Here is a 10,712-nt window from a genome sequence, read left to right on the forward strand (position 1 = left end):
TCGTCATTCCACGTCCTTGGTGTCGTACTTTTTCATGATAGTGCTTGATGAGCAGCACTGACAAGTGGCTATCTCTTGGCAGGATTGCGGGATGCTTCACATGGGAATGAAGAGTTGCATGAGCCAAGCGACCTCCCACCCTGAGGATACCTTGCTCATCCAGAAATGGACTCAATTTACGCAACTTGCTTGCTTTATCTTTGGTCTTGATGTCTTTCTGGTGCCTGAGATTGTGTATCTCATGGGAGAAGGCTGCTTCTTGAACCATCTTTATAATGGTGAGTTCTGCCTCTCTCCTTTCTTCTATGCTTGTAGCTTCACTGGACCTCAATTTTAAGCCTATGGCTTCCTTGACATGTCGTTTGAGCCTGGCAATAGCTTTTACCACTCTTGCCCAGTCTGAGAACTTATGAAGGTGATCTAGTAATGATCTTTCTTCCTTTGCTTGGGTATCATGGACCAGGGATTTCAGCTCTGGATCATTGTTTGAGAACTCTTCCCCTTGACTTGTCCTTTGGGAAGTTCTTCATGCCAAAGAAAGTCTGGACCTGTGAACCAGTTGGAAGCCAGAGCTGTTCTGATGTGAGACCTCTGGAAGCATGATCCGCAGGATTCTCTTCAGAGGTCACATATCTCCATTGTTCGGGGATCTGTGCTTTGCTTAATGCGTTGAATACGGTTAGCTACAAAGGCGTGGAATCTTCTGGCTTCATTGTTGATGTAGCCAAGAACTACCTTCGAAGTCGGTCCAGAAGTATTCCTGTAGACCTTGTATCTCTAGCTCCTTTTTGAGCATGTCACTTGTTCGAACAGCTACCACCGCTGCTGAAAGTTCCAGTCGTGGTATGGTCGTAACCTTGGAGGCGACTCAGAGCTTCCCCATAACTTTAGGGAGCAATGAACTTCTCCTGCGGTGCTGATTGTTCTGAGGTATGAGCACTCTCCATAACCTGAGGTACTAGCGTCAGAGAAGTGATGGAGCTCATAACTCTGCACCTCATGAAACTTGATGGCAAGTAACCCCGTTGGATCCTTACCTCAGACAAGTTTTGTAGACCTTGGAGCCAGAATTCCCACTGGGAGCAGTAGGTCATCTGGAAGGGTCATCCCAATCGATTTTGTCACGACACATCCGCTGCAAGATCTGCTTCCCCGCCAGGACAAAGGGTGCCACAAACCCAAGCGGATCATATACAGAGGCTACTGTAGACAACACTCCTCTTCTTGTGAGTGGGCGTTCCTTGACAACTACTCTAAACTGGAACTCGTCTGATCGACACACCACAGTACACCAAGCGCTCTCTCCATGTGTGGTTCACCCAGAGCCATATCCAGGTCTTTGGCACCCTTGGCACGTTCTTCCTTGGGAATTGTGGCTAAAACTTCCTTGCTGTTAGAGATAAACTTGTGCAACCGAAGTTTGCCGATGCTGCAAAGCTCTCTTGCTTCTTTCACCAGCTGGGCAGCTTCAGCTTCAGGCGATACGCTCGTCAACCCATCATCAACATAAAAGTTCCTTTCTATGAACTGGATAGACTTCTCGCTGAAGCTTCCTCGTCCTTCGGCAGCAAGATGTTTGAGACCATAGTTGGCGCAACCAGGAGATGAAGCTGCGCCGAACAAGTGGACCTTCATACGATACACTGAGGTTGAGACTCTAGATCTCCGTTCTCCCACCAAAGGAACCGTAGATAATCTTGGTCTTCTGCTTTCACATGAAACTGGTGGAACATGCGGCTCTCGTCACACATGATTGCAACTGGCCCCTTACGAAACGACAAAGGACGCCCAGCAATGTGTTTGTCAACTCTGGACCGGTAAGGAGATGATCATTCAAGGGCGTCTCTCGAAACTTAGCTGAGCAGTCAAAGGCGACTCGTATCTTCCCGGCTTTTGTGGGTGATAAACCCCATGGTGCGGGATGTACCATGCTGGATGCTTGTTAATTTCCTCTTTAGAGACCTTCTCAGCATCTCCACAAGCTATAGTCTCTTCCATGAATGCTGTGTAGTCCTTGTAGTACTGCTTGTCTCTCCTTAGCCTCCTTTCCAGGCACTTGAGTCGGTGAACTGCACATGTTTTATTGTTCGGCAGATTGGGTCTTTCTTCCTTAAACGGCAGCGGCATCTCATAATGTCCATTGTCCTTACGTCTGATGCCCTCTTTCATTTTCTTCAGGAACCGGATATCCTCTTGAGATATGAGGTCCTCTTCTGCAACTCTCTCATTGAAGTCAGATTCAAGCGTCTTGATAATGTCCAGTGTTGTGATTACCTCTCTTACACGTGTTCTACAAACATAGTGTACTTGATTTGTGAGGTTGGAAGAAGATTGAAGGCTTGGCATCACCTGTCTAACGATAACCCGATGACTCACTCCAATAGGGTCGCCATAGTCGATACATGGATTTCCATAGCCGACTATGCTCCAGCCAAGATCTGTTCTCTGAGCAAAAGGCTGATTTCCCTTACCAGACACAATTTCTCTTGGAAGGAGAGCCTGGGAGCAGTTGTAGCCAATTAAGAGACCGACATCACAGCTCTGTTGAGGAGCAATCTCCTCTGCAATGTGTTCAAGATGAGACCATGCTCTTGCAGTCTCTGGAGTAGGAATATGATCTCTGTTTGCAGGAATAAACTCTCTCGAGTAGGTCGTTGGCAGAGGATTTTCTTCTCCAAGTAAAGCCCTCTAACCTGCAAACCAGACAGCTTCTGGCAGGACACAATGGTATTCCTTGAAGCCATTGTAGAGTTTCAGTTGGACTGGCTCCTTCCTTGTATTGAGAGCCTTTGTTGTCTCTTCAAGGATAAAAGTGGTGTCGCTCTGGGTGTCAAGAAGTGCATACACAAGAACTTCACGATCTGGCTCACTTGTGGTTGACACCCATACTGGAATGATTGTGGAGGTGTGAGTGTTGTTAATGTCCCTTACGACTCTGTTGGATATGGCCTCACTTGACGCTCTTGTCCCCTTATCTTGTGAGGTCTTCCTATCCCATAACCTTTCTTTAGTACGATCTTCGTGCAGGCAGGATGGATGCCTCCTCTGACACGTGTCGCAGGTGTTCCTGTTATCACAATCTTTTGAGCGATGCCCAGGCCTTAAACAGCCAAAGCACAATTTATTCTCTTGAACAAACTTCTGTCGCTCTGCGGTGGGCTTATCCATGAACTTCCAGCATTTGTGGAGACTGTGACCTGACTTCTCACAGAAGACACAACTAGTAACAGTATCTTTCTCATCAGAGTTAGTTGCTAATGCCCTTGCTCCGGGGCTTTGAATCCTGGCGTCTTAGGTTTTCCATCTTCGCTTGGTTTCAAAGCATGAAGGGATGTCACAGGATTGCAAGCGATCTTTGCTTCTCTCGTGAGAAACTTCACAAACTGACTGAAGCTTGGAAAGATCTCAGTTTCTTCTAAGATGTCTATGACCTTTCTATTCCATCTTGAAGTTAGCCAATCTGGAAGTTTAGCGAGGATCTTTTGGTTTTCATTACAGTCATTAAGCACCTCCAGGCCCTTATTCTGAGACATAGCAGCCTCACAGCTGCGAAGAAAGTCTACAAGGTCTCTAAGTTCAAGACTGTCCTTGGATCCTATCTTAGGCCATGCATTGAGCTTATCTCTGAAGGACTTGGCGATGAGGAATTTGTTTCCGTACCTTTCTTCAAGAATGGTCCATGCCGCATAGTAGGCTGACTCTGTTCCTAACATAAAGTAACTTTCGATGGCTTTCTTGGCAGGCCCACCAATATATTTTCTCAAGTAATATATCTTCTCAGTTACTGGTATGTTCTTCCTGTCTATCAGAGTCTGAAAAGAGACTTTCCAGTCAGTGAGCGAGAGTGGTTCTCCATTGAATGTTACTGGTTCTGGTATGGGAGGCGGCTTTCACTGATTGATTCCGCTAGTAACCTGAACATGGTCTTGGTGCCATCTTCTTGCTGTGTGCTTGTCACAACATGTTGTGGTGAGAGACTGTGAAATGAGCCACTTCTGTGCGTGACTTCTTTCACAGATTTGCAGTTAGAGAGTAGTTCTCTCATCTCGTCCTCTGAGTTTTCATCTTGCTCATACACTTGCATTCGCGCCTTGGCAGCATTTAGTTTCTTGAGCACTTCTAGGCGCTCTAACTCTCTACGCTTGTCTTCTAGTGTCCTTCGTCTGGCAGCATTTTCTACCTCTAACTTGACTCGCAGCCTAGCTTCTTCTAAGCTGCGTTTCACAGCCTCAGCTTCTTGCTCCGCTGTCCTCTTCTTATCTTCATCTTGAGTCGCTGAAGCTCTTCTAGTTGGCGTTCTTGCTTAACCATTACTTCTAAAGCTGCTTGGTTAGCAGCAACTTCCGCCGCAGCCTCTTGTCTCTTGACAGATGACACGCTTGAGCGTCTGGAGTTGACCTTTGAGTTGCTTTGAGACTGGGAGGAAGCACTTGAGGGCTGATAGTTGATACTTGACTTATGTGAGAGGTCAGACATGCACAAGGAATTGCTGTCCTTCCAGTGCGACTCTATCTGGTTACTTTGACCTTCTTCCCTGCCTTTTAAATGACACCTTACAGTCTTGATAATAGACATTGTAACTGCTTCACAAGTATCAACTCTGCGTCGTATATCGTTGTCGGGAATGTCGATTTGACGCAAATTTACGTAGACAAGGTTTAGCTCTGTAGAGGTATGGCTAATCTTGTTTAAGAGGTCTTCTAGTAGGTCTTCAGAGCAACAGCCTGTCAGTGACAGTTTTGCTTCCTTTACCAGAGCCTTCCACTTCTCATAGCTGACCCTGAAACGATGTTCGAGCTGTCTCCACCTTTCGTCGCGCAGTTCTCTGCCCTTTTCAGTTAACCTGCGGACCCTCTCACCTTTCGTGGCTCTTGTTGTGCTATCTCATTAGCAGCCTCTGTATCATCATTCACTGGCCGAAGTGTCTCCACACCAGTCTGGGCCTCTTCCTGCTGTTCTGTTTGTTCTGATGAAGGCTCGAAGTTTGCGAGGTGTTGCTGCAGCTGCTCAACTTGACCCACCCCATCTCTATCACCTTTAGTGAAACTACCTCTTTCTGACATTCTAAATCAAGTCAAATCAATTCTAGCTAAGGTTTGGATAAGTGAGTAGGTAATTTATACTCTAATTCACTGTAATTTAAAACTCAGTACGTGGTATAAACATGTATAATGCTTGTAACAAAGGCTTGAACAAACACCTTACCAAACAATTACACTATTAACTTACATGTGAATATATAATTAATAGGTGTACGCTGACCCTTAATGTTTGTGACTATGTATATATTTTTAGTAAGTATCAAATAATATTTTTCAGTAACACATACCAGTGATACATTAAGATAGAAAGAGCAAATGCATAATACCAGAGTATTTATGAAATAGACAACTATCTCCAGTCCTTACGAATTGTAATCTTAAAGTCTCTTATTAGCTGTTCACAAGGCTAGGACCACCTTCAAACACCTTGACTTGTACTTGCGTGTCTGACTTTCCTGTTAGTCTTGACCTTATGTTGCCTCACGATGCTTCCTCATGTGGAGATTTTCTTCTTAGTTTGCAGGTAGGTGCAAAACTCTTATCTGGCAGATGACAGGGTCTACCAGGATTTGGGAATCTTGTAGACGTTTTACAGCTGGATGTGATTCTTCTTTCTCTCTTGCTCGTGAAGAGCATTGAGTTCTCACTGTAGCTCCCTTCAGTAACCACGAGCACAACCGTTCCTTGATTTTAACTGGCGGCTTTATTCTGTAGTTTAGTCAGAATTATCACCTTCCGTGAGAACTATAAAGTAAATGAAAAATACAGTTAAGCACACTCTTACAACCTTATCTTACGAGTGACTTATTAGCTTGGTATAACTCTGAAGTGCTTACATACATAACAGTTTAACCGGCGTTATAACAGGTTCAGATTAACACATGAATAAAGGAACAAATACCTCATTGGCTGCTTATTACAGAAGGGAGGAAATCAAACTTCACACTTATTATTCCTGGCATGAATTCACACTTCATCCTAACATACTCTTCAACCTTTATGAACTACTCCCGATGACATGAAAACTTAGCTAACGCAGCGCAGGATTGCCTTCCCTCCAAAGGTGTGTTGCTACAATAACGATCCCCGTTACAACAGTATTAGCTACGTAGTTCCGCTTGCATTATCATTTCCCCCGCACAGCGGACACATAAACAATTCAAACAAAAGACCACGAGATAACCTGTAAGTCTAACTGTCAGTTACAGGATGAATCCGATTTAAATGTAGACAGCTTTGTTTACATTTGTTTAACAATACAAATAGAAAACGATAATCATAGAAAGAGTTTGGTTCACCACCTCGGCTAGACTTCAGCCCCCTTTGACCTCATACTCAGAGATTGCAGCACCAATATAACTGACTGGGTTCAACATCAGGCCAACTGGATGCTTCACATTTATACATCTGGTGATATATCTGTCTCATTGTTCTCTCTGTGGTCTCACCTTCCCTAGAAGGCTATATTAATGTATAGCCTAAACTGGTATGACACTGAAGACAGAATTTGACAGATTGGCGGTTATGACTTCAGACGAGTGCTGTGAAGCTTGTGGGGGTCGTGAGCAAACGTAGAACCCTTTTGTGTTCGTGAGAGTCTCATGTTTCCAAGGAGGTTTTGAAGGCCACATCGTTCCAGACGCTGCATACGTTTTTGTGAGAAGACCAATTTTGGGGATGTAGCATGGTCTGACAAACACAGCTGTCGCTCTGCACCTTTCACTGCAGACGAGGAAGGGTGACATCAGCGGATATGGTGGATCTAATGGGGATGTTTTTATTATGTTCATTTGATTTCTGTGGGGGGAGCGGATATCAACTCTAGAATTTTTAAAACAGTTTAGCGACAGATCAACAACATTGTAGTTACTCTACAATACTAATCGAGGTGACAGAGTGAAAAAGAAGGAAGCCTGTACAGAATACAAATATTACAAAATATGCATCCTGTTTGTAACAACAGAGTTGAATACATCCAGTTGGACAACTAACTAGGTATCACCCTTTCTCTTCCACTAAAGTAATACTGCAGAAAATGTGTGTAAGCAATTATTTTTATGTCCTGAATACAAAGTGTTATGTTTGGTGCAAATCCAATACAACACATTACTGAGTACCATTCTCATATTTTCAAGCAAGGTGGTGGCTGCATCATGTTATGGGTATGATTGTAATCGTTAAGGACTGGGAGCTTTTTCAGGATAAAAAAACTAATGAAATGGAGCTAAGCACAGGCAAAATCCTAGAGGAAAACCTGATTCATTCTGCTTTCTACCAGACACTGGGAGATTAATTTACCTTTAAGCAAGCCAATAACCCTTAACACAAGGCCAAATCTACACTGAAGTTGTTTACCAAGAAGGCAGTGAATGTTCCTGAGTTGGCCGAGTTACAGTTTTGACTTAAATGTGCTTGAAAATATATGATCTGAAAAAATGGTTGTCTAGCAATGATCAACAACCATATGGATAGAACTTGAATTCTGAAAAAAATAATGGGCAAATATTGCACAATCCAGGAAAGCTCTTAGACATAGCTAGACAGACTCACAGCTGTAATCACTGCCAAGGTGATTCTAACATGTATAGACTCAGGGGTTTAATACTTATCTAATCAGATATATTCCATTTTTATTTTCATGTATTTTTATTTTTACAAACGTTATAATTTTTCTTCCACTTTGACATTACAGAATATCTTGTGTATATCATTGACAAACAATGACAATTAGTCCCATTTGAATCACATTTTGTCAATACTTTCTAAAGGTACTGTACTTCATTTATTCTATGATGTAAATATATCACTAGCCACTTTAAACAATGCTACCTTATATAATGTTACTTACCCTACATTATTCATCTCATATGCATACGTATATACTGTACTCTATATCATTGACTGCATCCTTATGTAATAAGGTATCACTAGCCACTTTAACTATGCCACTTTGTTTACTTTGTCTACATACTCATCTCATATGTATATACTGTACTCGATACCATCTACTGTATGCTGCCCTGTACCATCACTCATTCATATATCCTTATGTACATATTCTTTATCCCCTTACACTGTGTATAAGACAGTAGTTTTGGAATTGTTAGTTAGATTACTTGTTGGTTATCACTGCATTGTCGGAACTAGAAGCACAAGCATTTTGCTACACTCGCATTAACATCTGCTAACCATGTGTATGTGACAAATAACATTTGTTTTGATTTGATTAACAACTCATATTTGAGAAACTTCATTTTTTGATTTATTCCATATTCAACTTGAGGCCATCACCTGGAACAAAACTATTTGTCTCTCTTGAAGTTGCATGCCATTCTCTCTCCCTCTCATCCCTCCCTCTCTCCTTCTAACCACACCCCTCTGGCAGAACCAGGAAGTCCATCCTCCTCCCACAAACTCTTCCGCCATGAAACAAAACTGATCTGAGTCTCGCTGTCAACTGTCTGTGTGAGAGTGAACAGCCGTCCAAATGGCTCAGCAGGGAATTCAGCTGGATCGGACCAGTTCTGTCTATCTGGATCTACTGAAGGAACCAGTTACCATCCCCTGTGGACACAGTTACTGTAGAAGCTGTATTGAGGGCTGCTGGGATCAGAATGTTCTGAAAGGCTATAGCTGTCCCTGCAGACAGACCTTCACCCAAGGCCCGCTCTGAGGAAAAATAACATGTTGGCTGAGGTTGTGTAGAAACTGAGGAAAGACAGGACTCAAGGCCGCTCCCCCCTCCCCTGCTCTGTGCTATGCTGAACGTGTAGATGTGGGCGTGTGACATCTGCACTGAATTCAGAAAGCAGTAGAAAGCCCTCATGTCATGTCTGGTAAGTTCTGGCCTCTTCCTGTGAGAGAGACTCACCTCCAAACTCACTATGAATCCCCCTGCTTTCAAGAAGCACAAGCTGGTCAAAGCCACCGCACAACTACAGGAGAAGATCTGCTCTCATCATGACAAACTGCTGGAGGTTTACTGTCGTACCAATCAGGCCATGATACAGTGTCAGCTCGAGCAGAGAGGACTGAGAAACTGGTAAGACCAGATCAACTTGTTGGTGACTGTCTGATAAACAAAGAATCAAAGATACAGTAGGAACTAAGGCTGTTTGAATATGAGATCATTCAAATTAAATTGATCCACGGCAGAACAAATATGAACACAAACCTTGATTATATAGATATGTTAACCCAGACTCTCCAAATGTATCACCATTTTCTAAAATCAAACACAATTATCATTCTGAATGCCCTTTAATGAGTCCAAAGTTCAGTCTCAACCCATTGATACATGTATGCCTACCATAAAAACTATAATAATTCACAGAGCAACATAATATCACATATTATTATTAACATAATATATAATATTGTAAAGGGACCATCAATATTTTAGACCTTCCTCTCTATGGGCCCTATGTCACATCACTATACTATTGATCTACTGGACAAATAAAGCTTGATAGCTCATTGAAGAGTGATTCTCCACAGAGGCAGCTGAGGATGAGTCAGCAGAAGGTCCAGCAGAGATTCCAGGAGAGAGAGAAGGAGCTGAAGGAGCTCCAAAAGGTTGTGAAGTCTCTCAAGGTGAGTATTGTTGACCAGAGGAGACACCATTTCACTTCTCTCCTCCAGGCAGAGATAGAGAGAGGGGCCCTTATCCAATCCCACTGACCCCACTGTTGGGAACAGGCTGTCTGGACCCCTTTCAGAGAACCAACAGGATATGAACCCAGTTCTACCGAGGGAGAAACCAACATCTTGACCATTACACCAAGAGGACATTCCTTTTTGGACCGAGGGCCGACACTGATTTTGACGTCTCAGGCGGACTACCTCACCACATAACCTTGAGTAACCACGGCTGACCCATGTCCTCTATACATTCCTGTCACTTTCTCTCAATTAAATTACATTTAATTCAAAGGTATTTATTGGCATGGGAAACATATGTTTACATTGCCAAAGCAAGTGAAATAGATAATAAACTAAAGTGAAATAAACAATCAGACATGAATAGTAAACAATAAACTCACAAAAGTTTCAAAGGAATAGAGACTGTGTACCAACAGTAATAGGTGTGTCAGAAATACATGCTGGCTCTCTGTCACTCACAGGAGGGGGTGACAAGGGCCTCAGCCAGACCCAGTAGGATGTACTGGGGAGCCAGCTGGATGCAGGCCATGGAGGACACCTGGAGCACCTTCCCTGACAGGGCCTGCTCCGTCAGAGGATAGCCCTTCCTGTGGACCTCAGACAGGCCCTCCACCAGGACAGACAGGCCCGCTACCAGGACAGACAGGGACGCACTCATGACCCAGTGCTGGGAGAGGAGAAGAGAGAGGAGAGGAGAGGAGAGGAGAGGAGAGAGGAGGAGAGGGAGAGGAGAGGAGAGGAGAGGGAGAGGAGAGGGAGAGGAGAGGAGAGGAGGGAGAGGAGAGGGAGAGGGGAGGAGGAGAGGAGAGGAGAGGGAGAGGAGAGGAGAGGAGAGGAGAGGAGAGGAGAGGAGAGGAGGAGAGGAGAGGAGAGGAGACATGGAGAGAGACATGGAGAGAGACATTAACATTGACTGAGTCATTGATGAGGATGATATTTGTTGTTCATGTGTGTGCATGCTTACTGATGACTCTGGCGAGGGAGAAGGGTGTTTTCTCTATGGACAGG

General features: G+C 43.8%; 1 long non-coding RNA gene across 1 annotated transcript; it reads left to right on the forward strand.

The window, feature by feature from the left end:
- Positions 1 to 8,941: 8,941 nt before the first annotated feature.
- Positions 8,942 to 10,384, forward strand: LOC124029447. Its single transcript, XR_006837769.1, has 3 exons — positions 8,942 to 9,084; positions 9,540 to 9,635; positions 10,166 to 10,384. It is a non-coding gene; the product is annotated as an uncharacterized LOC124029447 (long non-coding RNA).
- Positions 10,385 to 10,712: the final 328 nt, after the last annotated feature.

Source organism: Oncorhynchus gorbuscha, unplaced genomic scaffold, assembly GCF_021184085.1.
Source record: "Oncorhynchus gorbuscha isolate QuinsamMale2020 ecotype Even-year unplaced genomic scaffold, OgorEven_v1.0 Un_scaffold_6395, whole genome shotgun sequence".
NCBI classification, from domain to species: Eukaryota; Metazoa; Chordata; class Actinopteri; order Salmoniformes; family Salmonidae; genus Oncorhynchus; species Oncorhynchus gorbuscha.